This window comes from Phyllostomus hastatus, unplaced genomic scaffold (assembly GCF_019186645.2).
Source record: "Phyllostomus hastatus isolate PE091 unplaced genomic scaffold, TTU_PhHast_1.1 phas_scaffold_78, whole genome shotgun sequence".
NCBI lineage: Eukaryota > Metazoa > Chordata > Mammalia > Chiroptera > Phyllostomidae > Phyllostomus > Phyllostomus hastatus.
This window is the reverse complement of record NW_025334041.1, coordinates 18,270,189-18,289,681: the sequence shown is the minus strand read 5'-3', so window position 1 is coordinate 18,289,681 and position 19,493 is coordinate 18,270,189. Positions and strand designations below refer to the sequence as shown.

The window sequence follows — 19,493 nt, the reverse complement described above, 5'->3', positions numbered from 1 at the left end:
GAAACTATTTGGGATGAAATAGAATTATTATTAGTGGGTGGTTATTTTAATTTTCTTCAAAGCCATGTGGGGAGTCTAGCATTGTCAGTCAGATGCGATGCTGTCACACACATGTAGAGGTGTGAGAGGCAGGTGCAGTGTCTTAAAGAACAACAGTCACAGATTCCAGTTTCTGGTTTCTCTGTGTGCGTGTGCCGGTGCCTTCGAGGAGGTGTGCTGAGGAGATGAAGCCTGTCAGCTTTGCCCGTTTCTGTCCAACGAGGGGACTCTCCAGGCAATATCACTTATTTGTCACTGGTGCTGTCCACGTTTATGTCCTGTAGCTTGTTCGGAAAGCTTGGCGTTTGTTTTGGTTCTCTTCCGAAGGCTTCGAGCCACCTTGACTTAAAGTTTTCCCTGAGATCTTCTAAGTTGCTCTGTGGGCTCAGTCATAGCTATAGATCCCCACCTAGACTCCTATGGAAAAAATGCACCATAGGGCGGTGTTTACTTGATGTGGAAGAAATATTCCACAGGTTGGCATGAAGTCTGTTTCGGTGTTGAACACCCCACCCTCTGGGGTTCTATGTTTGAAGCAAGTTTTCTTTAAACCTCGGTTAGCTGTGATGATTTTAAGATTCTTCCATTGACCCAGACTTTTCATGGAATTAAATATCAATTTTGGACAATTGGGTAAGTTTACACGTAAGTGACAGGAACTATATTCATTAGGAGTGCCCGCTTATCTAAAGCGAACGTACCAGAATTTCAGCACATTTTGTTATTTTCCTGCTTGTGAATTTGACAAGAGCTCAGGGGAGGTGTCAGCTGGTGTAGAACCGGTCACTTCACTGAGCACGTTATTTTTTAAATATGGACCAACTCTATAAAGATAACAATTTTAGGTATCGCCTGAGTATTATACTTCATCCTTTTAGTCCTCGCAGCTCTGCCCCAAGTTCAGTGTTTTCCTCATAGGGTAGAAACAAAGCTGGGCCTTTGCAGCAGCCTCTGGCTCCTGGCAGTGACTGCCGTTACAGGTGTTTACAAGCTTCACTGTTTCCCAGTGCCTCTGCTAGGTGTGCCTCGCTTTCCTCTGACTTCACTCGACAGTGCCATCTTCCCAACGGTGAATGCTTTTATTACAAAGCAAGTTATGTGTTCACGCAGGGCCATGCTTGACACTGTCCACACTGTTGCCAGTTCCGCAGGAGGCGACACTGAAGCCCCGACAATTGAATAAAAAGTGATGTAAATTGCTGTTAACTCCCACATCCGTGTGGTGGAAAGAAAGAAACTCCAGTTGCCATTTATTTTTAAAATTTGAGACATAAAAACATTTGCATCCTTCCTATCATGTAGTGTAAAGTTTAATTTTGTTTAATGTAACATGGCTTTAAAGTTAATTACCCCGGTCTTTATTGTATACTTCCCCTGAGGAACTGGCTCTCACACTTGGAGTCACCGGGAGGATTTTACAAAATACTGATGCCTGAGTTCTCGAGTTGCTGAGTTAATTGGTCTGGGAAACAGCCTGAGTATAGGGGGGTTTAAAATCTTCCCAGCGATCCCACTGTGAGCAAACCTTTGAGAATCGCTGATGTGAGGGGGGGGGAGTGATGGCGATGCTGGTCACCTTTGTCAGAAGGGTTTGTCCTTTAAGTTAATTTCTGAGCTGAGGGTGTGTTGCTCTTGGTTCAGTTACAAATCTTGTTTCACTCCCTCTGGATCAGTGGCAGGAATGTGATTGATGAGCTTAGATATGGGTGGAGTCCTTGGATCTGAAAGAGAGAAAAGATAACTTGGTAACTGTGGAGTGGTGCAGAGAGCACTGTTCTAGGAGTCTGAAGCTCTGTTCTCAGAGCTCTGCTCTGGCCCACTGTGTGGCTGGTTTGCTCACCTGTAACCTGAGGAATCATGGGGTCCTCTTACTTACCTCTTGGTATTCGTGTGAGTTCACATGTAACATCATCTTATTAACATATATACTCTCTATTATTATTACTGTTTCCAGTGAATGAACCTGAGCTCCTGGCTCTTCAGTGACTTGCTCTATCTCTCTGATCAAGACACATGAGGTAGATTATATGTCACACAGGGGAATGATTTTTTTGTTTGGATAGTAAGTTTAGTTATCTAATAAATCAGCTATTTTTTCCTGGTCAGATAAGAAGTAAATACTTCGCTTGTGTAAATTGTGACTGTAAAGCCAAGTAGCCAGTGTGTGTACAGGAGTGTGTTCTGTGAAATGTGTCCTTACACTTTGATCAAAGGTAAGCAAGGTGAAGAATATATCATTGAACAGTGAAGCCCCAACTGACCGCAGATTTCTTGAGATTGTTTAAAAAGCTTTGTTCTATTGTTAGCCATTGCTTTAGAGTTCCCATTTATTATTCCAGATATATTGGATACTATACTTTAATACAGAAGAGTTTTCTCCAGAGATCTTTATATGTTACTAAATTGTGTTTTAATAGTTTCATTTATTCCCCTAAAATTGACCCACCCATGCTAGACATTTTATGGAGAGCTAGGTTCTTCAGTGTGGTCTGCTACTGTCTTTTTAGTGGGAAAAAAACTCTATAACATTGAATCTTGGAATTCGGTATGAGTGACATATTTTGCCATATCAATGTCCACTTCTGTAGCAAGAATAAGTGATAACGAATGAAGGTACAGGTGTCGACTCAGGTCCCTCAGGCATGGCTGGCAGATTGGGGTGTCGTTTGGTTGCCAGGCCTGTTGCTTAACACGCTGGGCAGCAGAGCTGACCAGACAGATTCAGAACCATTGTTATGAGAGAATGTCCTCGAGTTTGCACAGCATTAGAGTAAAACACAATGACAACAAGGAGAGCATTTTGACTATGTATTCTTTCTTTGTTTGCTATCTATTTATTTACTTATTTGTGTATTTTTCACTATGTAGTCTTATCTTAGGATATAAAAGAAAAACATTTAAACCTAAATCCTGAATCTCTTTCATGGAGAATGAGAATCTCTTTCACGCTTTCAGAATCCTACACTCGCCACTCCCCACCCCCCCACCCCCGGCCCCCGCACCACTGCCCCCAGCCCTTGGTGTGTATCGTTAAAGGGAAGGGGAATTTTGGGTTCAGGAGTCGTGCGTGTCCACTTGGGAAGCAGGATCTAGTTATGAAAATGTAAGTCTGTGAAACGCTCCTGGCATGTCAAGAATCACTTCTGGTGTTCCCCATAATCACTGTTTTGCTGTTCTCTAACTCAGGTAGTCTTCACTTACAGGCTGTGATGGGTTTGGAAATTTGGTAAGGGACAATCAAAAGGCTAGTTATGAAAAGGCCCATTCAGAATGGGAATAGAGTATTTTTTATTTCTATGGACGCAGGTGGCATACTTGTGAAATCCTTCAAGGAAGAAGACAAAAATAAACCCAAATTGTGAATGTAAAAAGGTGATTTTGGTTTTGGAGATGAGGCATTTGAAAATCTAGCACATAATTTCTCACCCTGATGGATAATAGAGTGATCCTAAAACAGTATAAGCCAGGAAACACGGCCCCACCCCGACACACTTAATATTAGCATGACTGAGCACAGAAAATGGTGTGACCTACTGTACTATGCCTCAGACTTTGGTCGTCAGGAAAAAATGGAAGCAGGGGTCCTGGTCCCCTTAGAGTTTTACTGACAAGATGGCAACTCGCTGAAAATTCCCTCCCGTTCTGGAGAGAGAGAAACTGACTGGATATATTCCACCCTTTTTTTAAAAAAGTGTTCTTGTTGCTTCTTGTAACTGAGGAATAGTAGAAAGGATTCTGGAAGAGGAACTAGTGAAATGGAAGAAGGCAAACACACATTGTTCCTCTGGAGAAGTGAAGGCTTCAGAGCACCATCCAAATTGGGAAAATGATCTGTAGTTCTTTGCAATAGAATACCCTTCCTCAACTAATCTTAGAGCTTCCACCAAGAAGAAAACATCAACCCATTGTGTCTGTGGAACTGTCTAATACTTGCTTCTTATAAATAGGGCACCAAACTTAATAATACAAATTCTGTAAAACAATAACTCAAAGATTAGATAATGAAACAATAGAATGAGATGAAAAAGGATAGTTTAGATCTAGGGAAACAGATTGAGAATGAAAATAGCATGACAATTATAGAACAAAAATATTTATTAGAAGTAGCAGGAAACAGAATAGACACCAGTGAAAATCTTTACCAACAAAGAGGAAAGCAATTGGATAGAAGTCAATAATAATAAGAAAGACAAAGACAATATAACAAAAGGTTATTTATATCCCTGAAGTTGATATTCCAAAACATTTAAACAGAAGATAATTTTGTAAAGATGAAGAAAGATGATTTCACTGCAAAAGAAAAAGATAAATCTGCAGATTAAAAGAGCTCCTGTCTTTTAAGGACCTTTGCTGGAAATGCTCAGCAGAGTTATGTCCCATCTGGGTGATTAAATTTCAGATGATACATAATTCTTCAGGGATTCACTCAGAGAAAGCAAAGATCTATGGTGGGGGAAGGTAGGAAGGAAGGGAATGTATGAGACTTATGACATCCAAATTATCCAATATCTAATACCAGAAGGTAATGAAGAAAAACCTCTGAAGTACTAGAAGTTCAACCCAATGTTCCACCCAGGTGAGATGTTCATAAAATACAAGGGAAATAGGTAGGCAAGTTAGACATTCTCAGACATGAACTACACTGCTTGACAGTGAAACCCACATAATGAAGAGATGAACTTGAAACAAAAAATGAAATTCGGAAGTAGAGAAAACATAGTGAGGTTAATGAGGCAAGACTGAATCCATTTAAACAATGGGATTGTGGGTATAGGACAGAGAGTGAATTTTGTGAAGTGGGGCAATGCAAAAACATGCCTGAAGCTAACCAGTATGAGGGAAGAGATGAGTGAGGTGGAGGGATGTGGGAAAGTGTTAATATCTTCTCCCTGAGCAGGGACAGACTCTCTGCTGCTAAAAATAGAAACACATAGTTAAAAACTTTTTTTCAAAAAGACTCCAGCTTTTGGCTTCTGGCTCAGAGAAGGCTTAGGTACAGTGTTCTTCGGGCCTCATGGGTCAGGGTGCATCCCACAGCAGCCGCCCTCACCGTGATGCCGAAGTTCCACCCCAAGGAGATCAGAGTCAGACACCTGAGGTGAACCTGTGGGGAACTCAGTGCCACGTCTGCCCTGTCCCTTGAGATCGGCCCCCTGGGTCTGTCTCCAAAAGCAGTCGACAGTGACATTGCCAAAGTTTCTAGTGATTGAAAGGGTCTGAGGATTACCTTGAAACTGACCATTCAGAACAGAAAGGCCCAGATCGCAGTAGTGCCTCCTACCTCTGCCCTGGTCATCAAAGTCCTCCATGAACTGCCAAGGGACAGAAAGAAGCAAAAGCACAGTGGAAATATCACTTCTGATGAGAGCGTCAACATTGGCCGACGGATGTGGCACTGATCTTCAGCCAGAGAACTCTTTGGACCTATTGAAGGGATTCTGGGGACTGTCCAGTCTGTGGGCTGTGGCGTTGATGGCATCTCATGATGTCAGAGAGGACATCAGCAGAGATGCAGTGAATGTCCAGCTAGTGAAGAGCCACAAAGGAAAATATTTCAGTTAAAGATCATTTGACAACATCTCAGAAACAAAATAAATAAATAAAAACACTCCAAGTGCTGATTTAAAAAAAAGTTTCTTTATATAACCTTCGCTCTTTTTGGAAATGGTACCTCTTTTAAGAGGGAAGCCTTTAGTAAAAAACTTCAAGTGTAGTTTTTTAATGGTTAAATTAATTTAGATCTAGTGATTTTAGATAAAAAATAACATGTGATATTATCTCATTTCTTATAGAAGTATATTTTGTCCATTTATTCATTTTTCAGAAGAATTCATGTGTTGGTAGAAGGAAGTCAGGAGGAATTGTGTGTGCGTGGCCATGGTCCTGGGTGGTAGAGGGACTTTTGCTTTTATCATCATACTTTTTTGCCTTGTTTGAATTTGTATAATATGCACATATCTCCCAAAAATGTGTCTCTTACACATCTGCACACAAAGCTACTGTGCCAGAATACATACAGCGCTTTAGTATAAGTCATAGGCATGTGATTAGGTTGTGCTCCACAGCAAGTAACAGGAAACTCTCCTCACACTGACCAATGACAAAGAAACGTGCCATTTAGTGAACTAGCAGGACAGTTAGGCAGCACCACGTGGTCAGTAATGGTGACAGCGGGCAGGCCAGTCACGCTGCTCCACTCCACTGCCCTGGATGCAGTGACTTCCCAAGGCCCTTCCCTCCGGTAGTCACCAGTTGACTGCACTCATTCCAGGCGTTGCATTAATTTATGCCTAATGAATTCCAGAGGCATGGAAGAGAAACTTTGCTTTCTTAGGTGTTTTCTTAAGGAAGGGCTTTTTACCCCAAATTTCGCCACAAATCATCCTTCATAACTCACTGGCCAGAGTAGCATCACCTGCCAGTACCTTTGCCAGCCATTGAAAAAAAATGGGACACCCATCATATTAGCTCCTTTGGGTCGTGGCTGAGCCAGGGAGGATTGATACTGGAACCAAGAAGCTACTTTCTATTCGGAAGAAAGAAGAGGGAGAAGAATGGGTGTCAGTGAGGCACTGGCAGGATTTGCTATGCTGTATTTATTAGTGGTTGGAAGGATCTTTGTTTAAATTTTTTTCTTAGAACACACTTTTGCTATTAGTTTATTTCACCTTTTTAAATGTTATTTTTCAGTGACAGTTGATACTCAGTATTATTTTATATTGGTTTCAGGTGTACAGAGTGGTTAGGCAGTCATATGCTTTATAAAGGGATCCCCCCACCATATTTCAAGTACCCACGTGTCTGTAATTATCTTTGCTAGTAATTTTGACAAAATATAGTTAATTAAGTGAAGGATATGGACATGGACTATGTCATTTCTCTTTCAATTGAATCGTGGGTCTTCATTTTTAATAAGATATATATATCCATTTAATTTTTTTTTACTGGTACGAAATGGAAAGACTTTCTTAGTATGATCTGTTGTTAGAAGGACCCCTAACAAACTGAAGTGCACAATTGTGGTAGACAGCTGGGTCTGTCTAGGTGGTAAGTCATTTTTTTTAAAAGGAGGAAAACCAACATTGTGGACTGATGTATTGCAAACATTTATTCTGTGTTTGAGTAAAATATTTCTTTTATATTGGCTTTGAGGGATACAGAGAATACTGAGAAATTTACCTAATAATGTATAAACTTTTCAGTGCATTAGAGGAGGATTATCTTCAAGATACTTGGAATATAATCTCTTTGCCAGTATGCTGTTCACAATTATTACATTTTACAGTAATGAACATTTTTTGACAATCTGGAATGGTAACTGCATTTTAACAACTCTTTTCTGAATTGGAATACTTTGAAAAAATTTAATTGGAATAAAAGTCCATGAAAATAACTTTAAAAAGATTCTTTCTCTAGATGGAATTCAAAGATACCTTCGCACGTGCTTTGAATCAGTGTGGCTGCACTGTGGTCTCGCTCATTCTTGAAAGGAACTTGGGCTGCCAGGGGTTAGCTTGGGGTCCCTCTCCTAAGCTTGGGGAATTGACAAGTAGGACGAGAAAAGACAAGAAAATACCTATTTCCACTAGTTCCATTCTTTTTTGCGTAAGCCAGTTCCACAAAACCAATTTAATTTAAACAAAAGTTTTCGTAATACTAAATGACCTACACTTTTAAGTATTATCAGAGAACATTATACTTTAGGATTACTCTAGGATGCTATGGTTTTTTAATAGAAAACTAAGTAATTCATATGTTTTAGAAGGCTATCAGTTCCATCCATTATTTTAATGTTAAATTATTCACAGTAAAATAAGTAATGGGCCTTTTATATGTAGTGCTTTTAAAATACCCCATAATTAAATCCAATAAAAACTACATTTAAGAAAGAAGGAAATTTACCAAACCACAAAGTGTAACTAGTCATTTACTTATGATTAGACTCTTTGCATGTTGATAAGTTTGGAAATACCCCAGAACTTCATTTTCTTGCTTCTTCCCCTCATGGTCTACCACTTTTGATAGAAATGTTTAATTCATGATTTATATTTAGTATGGACACAGTTGTAGCCATGTGGGTGTCCTTTTTGATCACTTGAAGTAAATTTGGGTGGCATGATATTTCCAAACTGGGTGAAGAATTGAGAAGTCAAAGTTTTTTGAAAATTGGAAATTAAGAACAAGCAAGAACATTTTACTGAATCTCCATTAAGTCACCTGTGGCCTGGGAGTTCTTGCTTTAGTACAGACATGTTTACACAGACTGTGTTCAGGGTACCCTCTGTGAGGGGTACTAGAAAAGCTCTCAGTGAAGTAAATGCAATTTAAGTGTTATTTTTCAAGGTGCTTTTTACATCTGCTTACAAATGAAATTCAAGTGTATATTTTAAATCTGAGATTTCACCTCAGTAACTGCTCATGTTGGAATATAAAAAAGTATCACAATTAGTTATCATTATTATGGTTGCTCTACCACATTCTACTCCGATCTGGTGGTTTAGTCTCAACTTAAAAGGTTAATGATTGGACCATTTTTAAAATCATTTCTTATCACTGTCCTTATTGTTGACAAAATAAGCTAATGTATCAAAAACTTTTTCTGTACCAGGTGTCATTTTTATCATTTATTCCTCTCCAGAGGTGCCTAGTATTTACAGTGGCAGCAGAATTCACATTTCACAGGTGAGGAAATAGATTCAGAAGGACTTACTGAGGGTCACCATGGCCAGGATCTGGCAGGGTCTGCTTTGGACTTGTTGTTCCTTACCATGTCCCTACCACTTTTTCCCAAACAGAAAAATATTTAGCGTGGGGTAAGGTTTTTCATATCTGCTTGGTGCTAACAATATGGAATCAGCTGTATTTAAAAACAAACATGTAGTCACACTTCTTGGTCCTGGGAGGTTTAAGGCACAAGTGGGCATCTAGGTCGAGTGGCTTGCTGGGGAGCCTTTCTTCACATCCCTGGTGCTTGATAATGAGATTGGTTGAAGTTAGTGCTGTCCAGGGCTGAGGCAAACTGAAGGCAGCCTCCGAAGTTCCAGGAGACTGAGGGTCCACAGAAGAATGAGCAGACACCAGGGATGGAACCAGCGTTCCCAGTGCATTTGGTCTGTGTTTGCCAGTGCTCTCACATGGCATCTCATTAATCATAGAGGCAGGGTTTGTACCACTTCAAAATAGCACATTATTACTAATGTATTTCAGCAGAAGGCTTTTTTTTTCCCAAATGTTAGCACTGTGGGGTTCAGTTTCTTTTTACTAAAATGTTTGAATTATACCCACCTTCATTTTTAGCTGGAAATGGCAGAGGGGGTCAAGAAAGTCTGTGTGTCTAACTCAAATCCAGATTTAAAGACGCGACATCAACTTCTTGCGCCGAAAGAACAATCTTGTTACCAAAATTTAGATTCTGCCTGTTTTGAATATATATTAGTCCATTTTGGGTCCATTCGGGCAATTTTAGATGGCAGTGTTTTCATATAGCAACATATTACATTATACTTTATCCTATTTCATTGGCTGAATATTGCATGTTCTGCAGGTGGCTTATGCATAAAATTCACCAACAGATGCTAATCTAATTATTTAAGAGCCAATTCTGGTTTCCATCAACTATTGTTGGAATCTTATTTGCTGTGAGAATCTTGAGCCATTTTTTTTGAATTGATACATTGTAAAAGCATTATTGATTGCCATTTTAATGACCACCATAATTTATTGCCTTCCTAGGGGAAAGAAGCTTTCAGAAGATCATTAAATGCATTAAAGTCTGCAGATACCTACATGTCTGTGACTGTCTTTAGCAGCCTGACTCCTTTGGGTCAGTTATTCTTAGCCTCGGTATTTCTTATGGCATCGCAGGTCTAAGATTAGCTTGTTAGGCGTTATCATGCCATCTGAGTTACCTCCTAATATAACTCTACACTGGAATGATTATTTATAGAAAGAGCATTCTGTCATTTTTGGTTATTTCTAGTAGTTTAAATAAAGAAGAATAACATTCAAGTGAAACCACAGATTCCTTCCTGCTGCCAAAACAACATGATAACTGCTTAAGGGGCAACAATGTTTGAGAGTGCGCTGTGGCTGCTCACGGAGTGCGTTTTATCTCTGCCACCTTGACCGAGGGGAGGCCTTTCCGTGGTGATGTGTGATGCCTGTGGAAAGGCAAAGGAGCAGCCTTGATGCTTCCTGTCACACAGCGCTGAGTACTCTGGTTGAGGATGACAACAAGCGACACGCCGGGCTTATTTTTAGAAACAGACATTGCTAAGCTCACTGTTCGGTGTTAATATGGCTCATAAATAGGGCTTCTCACTGATGACCTTTCCAGTGGAAATGGCATTTTATGCAGTGCTACACAGACACTCTTACCTGCTTTTTTTTTTTCAATTTGCAAGAATGTTCTGTTACTAAGGAAATAATTAGGATTTTTTGAAGCTAAGAAATCTAAATTCTATCAGATTCCTCCACTGGATAGAGAATATTTTTTGAATCCCATGAAGATTGGGCTTAAGAGGTGGTTTATAAAAAACAATTGAATATTATAAATGTGAGGAATATACAAGTTGGCTATATGATACGGAAAAATAGGTGAATGTACCTCATAAATGACTTCTGATAATTACAGTACCTGTAAAATCCTATCACATATGCTTCCTTCCCTTTTTACCACAACAATACATAAAATACATCTATAAAAGATGCTAAACATCTTCCAATGCATAAGACAGCCCCACAGCAAAGAATTATTTGGCCAAAATGTCAATAGTACCAAGTGGCTTTGCAAACCACTTTTGACACATTCAATTAGTCCTAGCACCTTCTCCATACACTGTAAAAATCTATTTTTACGTTTCATTTTCATTTTTACCTTTCTTGAAATATGCCAAGAATGTTGCATATTTTCTTCCCTCCTCAATATTAAAATGGCTGCACAAAAATTCACCAATTTTAAAAAGTTTTTTTTATTTCAAGTTTTTAATTAAGGCGATATATAAAATTACACTATTCCTGCATCTTCTCAATTGTTTCTTCCTTGTATTTGCCCTTTCCTTTCCTACTTGGCGAGATTTGGCTTTACATTCAAGGATCTTTTAGCAGTCTTTGTCCGGTTTTAGTCTAGTGATGGCTGCCTCACTGGGGCGAATGCCCACATGACCAGCCGTACCACTAGCGTTCTCCCGCTGCACTTGTTCAGTGTAGATGGTGTATTTCTTCCTGTAAACCTGGACTCCTCTGTCAATTTGCTGCCCTTTCTAATATCCTCACACAACCTGAACTTCATCCTTTCGGATGGGCATGGATCGAACATTGCACTTCTGTCTCAGCTCTTTGGAAAGAGAAAACATAATCTTCCTGCAAATGTGGGAAGGTGCATTGAAATGCTCTTTGTGGTTCCTGCTCTGGTTAGAAGTCACAAAGGGATTGAGCTTCGTTTTGACCACTGGTGCCTCAGCAATGGCCACAAAGGGGAAGAGCTTAATAAGTTTTTTTTTAAGGCATGCTGACAGGACAGCTGTCACAATACAGTCTAACAAAATTGTTTTGAATGAAGTTAAAGACAACTAAGCACTACTAGAGCCGTCGTATAGAAAAAAGTAAATGAACTTTTTGGCCAACCCCAAATAAAAAAGTAGGTATTAGCCAATGCTAATTGTTCTGATATGACTAACTCTTAATGAATCCAACACATTTCATGTACAATAAAATGTATTTTCACATTCTAGGCTTACTTAAACGGTGTGCTTCATTCAGCCCTTACTAACTGACATTTCAATATAAAATTAGAATTTGATTTAATCTGTTTAATTTGTATTTTATATTTCCTGATTATTAACTCACTTTTAGATGATGAAAATGTTAAAGTGGTAAGTTAATATTGATTAACTTAATGTTACACATTAATTAAAATGCTGTAGAGTAGATAACCTTGATCTCTGTAAGAATATACATAACTTTATTGTATACTAAAAAAACATGCTATTTGAAAAGATAAATATTTTTGTGCTTTGTCACAGTATAAGGCATCATTGCCCATTAGGAATTTGCAAAATGACAGACAAAAACAGGAAACACAGCAATTCAAGTGTAGTCTCAAAGAAGCCAAGATGTAAATAAATTCAGAGGGTAGGAGTAGAGGCAATTGTAGGACCAGTTGCATCCGACCACTCTTAATGAGCAGGTTGAAGATTTTGGGAGGTGATGTAATTGTTTAAAGCTTTGGAAGCTGAGGTGAAACAGTCATTCATGTGTTCATTTCTTCACTCAAATATTTGAGAGCCAACCATGTGCCAGGTACTGTTCTTTGCATGGAGAATACAACTATGAAGCGGATAAGAAGACATGTGGGTGACTGTTCAGATTAATGATGGATAGATAAGGCTACTTTAGATAGTTACAAGTAGTAAGGAAAAACAAAATAGAAAAATGGGGTAGAAAGTATCCAGTTGTAACGGGGACCGTGTTAGCATGCATAGTCATGTAAAGCCTTTTGAGGAAGCTAAGATATATAGAACATCTTCCCAATAAAGGTAGGTTTTCTATCCACATCCTGTTTGGGCCCTGTCAAATAGAATGAAAGCATGGTTAGAACAGAACACAGAACAGAAAATGTTAGGGAACTTTCCTAGTCTCCACCTACCTCTGCCTCATGCAGGGAGCTGGGGGAAGGTGCTGGCCTTGATTTTCTCTATTTTCCAAAGAGAGATTGTGACATCAGATGACTTTTTCCTAGGATTAATGCTGTTGACCCAAAATTAAGGACCTTTTAGAATCTCTTACCATTGTTCCTTCTTAAAGATTCATCTTTGCCCCTTATCCCACAGTGCTGAAACCTATTATCTAAGCAGTATGAACCATTGTAGCAGTTTCCTGAAAAGAATGAATGCTCTTCCTTAGGGGACAAAGAGAAGGAAAACAATATTTCCTCACCTGCTGAAGCTAGAAGTCTGAAAACATTTTCTCATAAACACAGTATTATACCCTTTTTTTAAGGCTGCATTTTTTAAAGATTTTATTTATTTATTTTTAGAGAGGGAAAGGAGGGAGAAAGAGAGAGAGAGATAAACATCAATGTGCGGGTGCTGGGGGCCGTGGCTTGCAACCCAGGCATGTGCCCTGACTGGGAATCGAACCTGTGATGCTTTGGTTTGCAGCCCATGTTCAATCCACTGAGCTACTACGCCAGCCAGGAGTATTATACCTTTTTATAAAATACAGTATTTAGTACACTGGCATTTATTAAGCACCTACAATGTGCCAAGTTTTTAATGTAGAGATATGATGGATAAAATAGCAACTTGTTAAATGATTGTAGAACTGTAACTTCCTAACAAGATATTTAGAATACACAGACTTCATTGTGTAGGAAAGTAGATAGATTTGTGACAAATTGTTCCAATCACTGGATAAGGTTCCAATCATTATGTGGAGGTGATAGATACGTTAAAGAGAGAAAGAGAGGCCTTAGTAGGGTAGGTCAGTTAGTTAGAGCATCGTCTGGATATGCCAAGGTTGTGGGTTTGATCCCAGGTCAGGGCACATACAAGAATCAACCAATTAATGCATCAGTAGGTCAGTCTCTCTCTCTCTTTCACAAATCAATAAATAAAAATTTTAAAATATATTTAAAAAGAAACAGCAGTGTGACAGCTAAGAGCTATTTTCCCACACGGTCTGCTTCCTCAGGGACAGGGAACAATGAAGGATTCACATAGTAGGATGGACAAACAGTTCCGAGGGACTGACACACTCTCTCACATGCTTGATGCCTCATGGGGTTTCCCCTCCACATTCCGAGTGGTCTAAGTCCAATGGAATGAAAGCGCAACCAGAATAGAGCAGGAAGTGTTCTGGGCTATTTTAATCTCCACTGACTTCTGCCTTGTGGTGGGACGGGGAAGCCTTTATCAGCAGGTAGATGAGGGAACCAGGGGAAGGCAGTCAGCTACGAGTTTTCTAGAGCTTCAAGAAAACGGGGATTGGCCAAACTCCTGGCCAGCATGCTTTGTTGGATTCACAGTATAGCTTGAGGAAAATAGTTAATAGCTACCTTTTTTTAACCCCCAATGTATTTTTAGCTGGATTTCTTGTTTATCTGTTATTGTGTGTATGTGTGTGTGTGTGTGTGTGTATATATATATGAACTAATAATTAGCTATTTCCTTTTCCTGAAAGACCCTTTGCCCCATTCCAACTAGTCTTCACTGGGGCAAATCCTAACTCTTCCAAAGGCAAGTTCAACTGTCTCTGAATTTCGCCCCTCCCCACAATTCTCTGCAGCATTTCCCCAGCTCTGAGTCCTTCCCTTCCTCCTCAGCCTCCTCCCCTCTGCAATAGCTCTTCATTACCCTCTTAGAACATTCCCATTTTCTGTCCTGCACTGTGGTTATTTACGTTTGTGTTCCCCATCCCCCCAATTAGTTATATTATAAGCTCTAAGAGGAAAAGGATCATGTTTTACTTCTATTTTTATTCCCTACAGTGCCTAGCACATAATTTATCCCTGACACTATTTTTAAATAAATGAATGTGTGATTAAAGAGTACAGTGGCTTTGCACAGTGTGTTTTTATAAAATTTTCATATTTTAGAAATGATTCCTTTTATGTAGAAAGTAAGTCCTCAGTTTCATTGTAAATTTGAAAAAATACAGACTGGGGGGATGTTGGAGCCTTTGACTCAGAAATTGAAACCATTCGTTGTAGAATATAAGTCAAGAGTGACCTCCAGTACTTTGACAATATGTGTATGACCCTTTAAATGTAATTATTCTTAACAAAGGGAATTTGGGAATATTCTTATATGACTTGAGTTTTCAATGAATAATGCCAATAGCTAATTTAAGTATGCCTGAATATAAATGTGTACTTCTTTAATCCAAAGCGGAGAGCAAATTTGGTCGTGCAAATGGTTATAGGTGTATTATATATTATTCAAACACCACTCCACATTTAATCCTGTTTTCTTCTTAGTGATATTTTTATGTAGAGGCAGCTTTCTTACATAAAGAACAAAAATGGATGGGTTCTTTTGGTTAACAATAGTATCAATTTGAAACATTTCTGTACCTCAGATTGCTATTTGGAGATCATCTGTGTTTATTCATGTGTTATTTAATTGGCTGTATTCTTCAGGAAGGGGGCAATGGAAGAAGATTTTTTGTTAAACACTTTGATAATCAAATTTTGAATGCCAAGGGTATCCATGATTTAAGAAAATATCTAACATAAATGTCAGAACAGGGAGTTCACAGAGTGAAGTATTAAGGGAAAAACAGATGGAAGGAATGAATCAATCTCTATCCACAGCTATTCAAGGAGAAGAATGAAACAAATACAGTTATGTCTATGTGGGAGAGGAATGGTGAAGAAAAGATGGTGTAATATAGGTAGGGAGAAGATGCCGAATTTTGTAAAAGGTAGCTTATGTTTTGTTTATCTTTGCATTTATCAGCATATGTTAGGGTAAATTACAGGCATTGAGGCACAGAAAATTAATTGAGCTAGTTAATAATATAAATATGAGCCAAGGAAGGGGTTGGATAATAAAACCCAATCTTGCAGTGTAGCTGTGGAAACTCAGCTTATTAGCGCACAGGGAATGAGTGCATGCCAGTGTTCTTCCGGAGACTTTGCAAATGCTGCCAATTATGTTTTCTCATCACTGTGAGTCCCAGCTAAGATTTCTAACTGCTGTAATAATCATATTGAGATGCAACAAAGGAAGATTGGATGACTATGTTAGAAGTTATCATTCTTATATTAGGCATTACCAAGATGTAAGAATTAGTTTAAGCCAATTTCCAGAGAATTACACTGGTGAGAGCTATAAATCCAGTTAATTGGAGTCACTCATTTGTTTTTCTTTTCTGAAAGTTGAACATGAAAATGTTAGAAAAAATTATCAGGATATCACCTTAACCGAACATGTATATTGTAAGTAGGAATGTAATATAAACAACCCCAGACAACTGATGACTAAACATATTAGAAGCAATGTTCCTAGTCTACAGTCACTTCATGTTTTAATCAAGAGTCAACTCTCAATATCCACTATTCCAATAATTAAATGGAATTCTCGTAGATCTTTGACTTGTAAAGGTCAAAAAGATCAATGATCTCTCTATCTCTTTCTCTCTGTCTTCTGTCTTCAGCAAATAGTCCTAAACCCAAATTTCAATATAACTCTAACTCTAGAAAACTTTATAGGAGTTCATTTTCAGATGACTAGGAAATATATTAAATAGCTCTATAGGTGGGGAAGAGACCATTCTTTCTACTTCATTATCTACTGCCCAGTCAAGTTCCTTGGGCACTGGAACCAATATGTAGTAGAGATTACTCTATACCTAAACAGTTATATATGTGAAAACCATTTTTCCTACTCCCCTGCCATTATTGGCTATTGTCAGACTTTAGATATTTTTGCCAAGTCGAGAGATGAAAAATGGCACAGCATTACTTTTTTTTCTCTGACTCTCTCTGATTACTAGTGGATTTGAATGCTTTTCATATATTATTAGCCGTTTGGGTTTTGTTTTATGGAGAGATACTTTGAAGAATGCCAAAATGCATAAATGCGAAAAGTCTGTCAGCGAGTGTCACCCTGTTAACAGATTAAATAAAAAAAATGATCATCTCATTCCATGCAGGGAAATATTCAATAAAACACAGTGCTTTTTCTAGGGTAGAAACCCTTACTAAACTAAGACTAGAAGATGGTAGAATGTTATCAACCACAACTCTATCTGAAACATTATATGTAACGGTGAAAGTAAAACCCACTCTCTTTGATGTCAGGTGCTTTGTCGTTGGAGATTCTCATCAGTGTTCTAAGACAGGGACAGTTTGGTTTGATTTTTCCAGAACAAGGTGAGTACAATAGAAAAAATGGAAAGGATTGCCTTATGCACGAAATAACCAAACACAAACCATTATAAAAATGATACTATTTATAAGAGCAACTGAAACTTTTATGGAGAAATTGATAAAAACTATTGAAGGACCCGTAAAAAAACTTGAACAAATTTGAGATATGCATTCCCTATGAATAGGAAAACTACATCATTAAAAAGTCAGTTATTCTAAAATTAATTTAGAAATCTCTCTTTAAAACAGCTAATTTTCTTTGAAATACATGATTCATTCATAATACAAAAGTGGAATGTACTCAATGATATTACAGAGTAAAAATGTGAATCTCACTTCTTCACCTTTCAGTTTCCTGCTTCAGATAGCCTGATGTCAGTGTCTTCTGTGCTTTAGAGATGTACTGTGTATTAGTACAGGTTCAGTTAAAATCTTACCAGGATCTGTCGGGGAACATGGAATAACTGATTCTAACCTTCAGATGTAAGCGTAAGTGTGCACAGATGGCAATTTGGTAAAATGGCAAATAGAAGAAGGAGAGCTACCAAGGTGTACAACGCAGTATTGATGATGATAGTTTGGTTTGGGCAGGACCACACTGGAATCCATCAGAGGACCAGAAAAATAAAGGGCTGTTTTTACTAACTTTGTATGTGCCAGAGTTTGCATTACAAATCAATGGTCAAAGGATATACTAGTAACTAAATGGTTTGAGAACAATTCAGATATTCAGTTTGTAAACTTGTAGTCAAATGATATCGTACTGAAATACCTGTTTTTTTAAAAGATTTATTTATTTTTTTTAGAGAGGGAAAGAAGGGAGAAAGAGAGAGAGAAACATGAATGTATGGTTTCGGGGGCCGTGGCCTGCAGCCCTGGCATGTGCCCTGGCTGGGAATCGAACCTGTGATACTTTGGTTCGCAGCCTGCACTTGAAATACCTGTTTTCATAAACCATCGTTGTCTATTTGGATGGGTGACAATGTAAGCATCTGCAGAGCTAATGTGTTGTTTCATGTACACAGGTCATTCATTTCACTGGAGGGACGGAAAGGAATTTTATGAAGGTATGGGAAGGATGTTTAGTTAAGTTTGGCTAAATTAGGTGAGAGAAGTACTCAATATTTATATAGCTTACCAATTTTCAAAAGATAATTTCAGATTAATTCAAATAAAAGTTTGAGATGTAAGAAAATTGTTGAATAAAAGAGAGGGGTGATAATTCAGTAAGGAAAGAAAAGTAGACACCACCACTCTAAGGCCTCCCTCACCAGACAGCTGCTGTCTAAAAAAGTGATGCCTAAAAAAGCCAATGAGGAGGTGAGTGTTCAGGTGAGATCTGAGTGACCAGGAGAGGCCAATCTTGCAAAGATGTAAGAAAAGGCATTCCAGGCAGAAGGAATAGCCAATGCAAAGGCTCCTAAGTCCAAAATCTATTTGGCTATTTTCTGAATGAAGGCTAGTATGGCCACGGCATTTTCAACAAAACAGAGAGGAAAGGTAACTGGTTAGGCCAAGGTCACTTGTATATTGTATCCAAGCTATCTTTTGCAACAAACTTGAAATGAAATACTTTTCATATTCCTAACTAAGGATTTTACAAGCTCTTTACTGTCGTATACCAATATCTGCAGTTTTTTCTTTCAAAAGCACCATTCACATGCTAAAAAGCAGAATGCATTCTTTACCTTTTTATTTTTCCATGCATGCCAGAAAGGTGTGGAATGTAATTCTCATCCCAGTGCATACAAGAACAAGGTAAGTACTGTGTGGCATACGAGATACGAAATCAGGAAAATTGGGTGTATCTGTTCATTCATATTTTTATGGACTTTGGAAGGGAACTAAAAGATTTCCGGGAAATGAAATTGATGAAGGAACACCAGTCGGATCTCAGAGAGCTCATCCCTCATGGGAGTGTTAGTTCAGGGTCTGCCACTTTTGTATAATGGGAGGTAGTTTAGTCTTCTTTCTGCACACCTCCCAAAGATGCAAAGATGTAAGGGAGTGAGGGGAGTGGCCAGGATTGCCGTTAGGGGCCCCACCAGCTTCAAAAATGTCGGTGATTCACCTTTTTCCCTAAAACAGGCCAGGTCTCAGCACTGTGTCTTTATGGTTCACAGAATGTAATTTTGATTCAGTGGGCAAATTACCACAGGAATGGCTTGGTCTGGTACTGTCAGGTCAGGTCATAACACTGCATAGTTTAGGCTTAGGAAGTCATTCTCCTCCAGTTTATTTTCACTTTCTTCTGAAGTTCCTGCTGTGACTGGTGTTGATTGTCTTCACGTTTCCTCAGTGTTACGGTTAGATCTGCTTACAAAGAACTCTTCAGGAATTGTTATGACTTACCTAGCTTCATATAATACTTCAAAATCATCAAAGTTAATCTCTTTCTCTCACCGTGTATGTGTGTATTTATGTGCTTGTAGGTGTTTATGTGCTTGTATATCTGTGTGTGTACACCTATATGTGTGTGTTACAATTACAGCTGAATTAACCTTTTTATCTTCCTGTAGTAAGAGCCATCACATTCTTCTAAGGCATAGAGTAGAAGGAAAAGTGTGACAGTGTCCTAAAC

General features: G+C 38.6%; 1 protein-coding gene and 1 pseudogene across 1 annotated transcript in view; one reads left to right on the top strand and one right to left on the bottom strand.

The window, feature by feature from the left end:
• HDAC9 (histone deacetylase 9) overlaps window positions 1–19,493 on the top strand; it is an 820,804-nt gene that overhangs the window by 359,649 nt on the left and 441,662 nt on the right. The window lies entirely within an intron of this gene.
• The window catches only part of LOC123812061, a 28,843-nt pseudogene continuing 20,399 nt past the window's right edge, over window positions 11,050–19,493 (bottom strand).